Raw genomic sequence first — 925 nt, 5'->3', positions numbered from 1 at the left:
GAGGCAGTTCTTGGCCCTACACTGCTTTGGCAGTCCCATCCAGTTTTCTCTTTAATGTTTTCCACATGTGGTTGTGAAATCCAGTGTCTGACTTCTTTTCTAAATATAGAGTCACCATTCTTTTAAAATAATTGATGCAATAAGTCTCACTTGTTTTCAGGACCTTTCTTTCTACTTCTGCAAGTATTGAGCATCTTTGTCCATTCTGCATAGTCACTTTTCAAGTAACTTCATCATTCTTTTTGTTTTACAGTGTTTTGGTGTAAGTACCTATTTGGTTTGGCTTTGAAGCAAGAAGTATGCTAACAAAGATTGCTTTCCTCCAGCAATGGAGGAGTAGGCACTGAGGGGTGAGCTGTGCCCCGCAGTTAGCACGGAGCGTGTTCTTCACGTGAGCACACCTTCTGTTGGTGGAACAAAGGTAGTAATGATGGTGGTAGCAAGGATGAAGCTTACTGTTCCCTCAGTTCAATTCTGAGCAAAAGCTGCTGTGTCTTCCCTGCACTGCCCGGCTGTAACCACCTCATGTACCGCTGCTTTATTAACGTGGTGAAATGGGATCACCTGTAAGTGAATGACTTGGCTTTGCCTCTCGCTAACGATGCTAGATTTTGACTCGGAGGTAAAAAGTGACCAAATGTAAGCTGGCAAAACAGTCAGCAGACTGAATTTTTTATTGGTCCTTATACTCTCTGCATAAAAAGCAAGAAACTGCCATATTTCAGTAATATGCTTCAAACAAAATATGAGACTCTTAACAGCTCTCATCACATTGGCATTGTTTTCCATTGTCAAATTTTCAGTGATTTATTACATAATTATTCAATTACGTGTAGATTTGAGTGTTTGGAGGCCTGCAGCAACCCCAAACTGCTCCCCTTTTGGCACATTGGAAAAGCAAGACTGTAAATGGCACTGTAAAGAA

The sequence above is a fragment of the Meleagris gallopavo genome, chromosome 14, assembly GCF_000146605.3.
Source record: "Meleagris gallopavo isolate NT-WF06-2002-E0010 breed Aviagen turkey brand Nicholas breeding stock chromosome 14, Turkey_5.1, whole genome shotgun sequence".
In the NCBI taxonomy this organism is placed as follows: Eukaryota; Metazoa; Chordata; class Aves; order Galliformes; family Phasianidae; genus Meleagris; species Meleagris gallopavo.
This window is presented reverse-complemented; position numbering follows the sequence as displayed.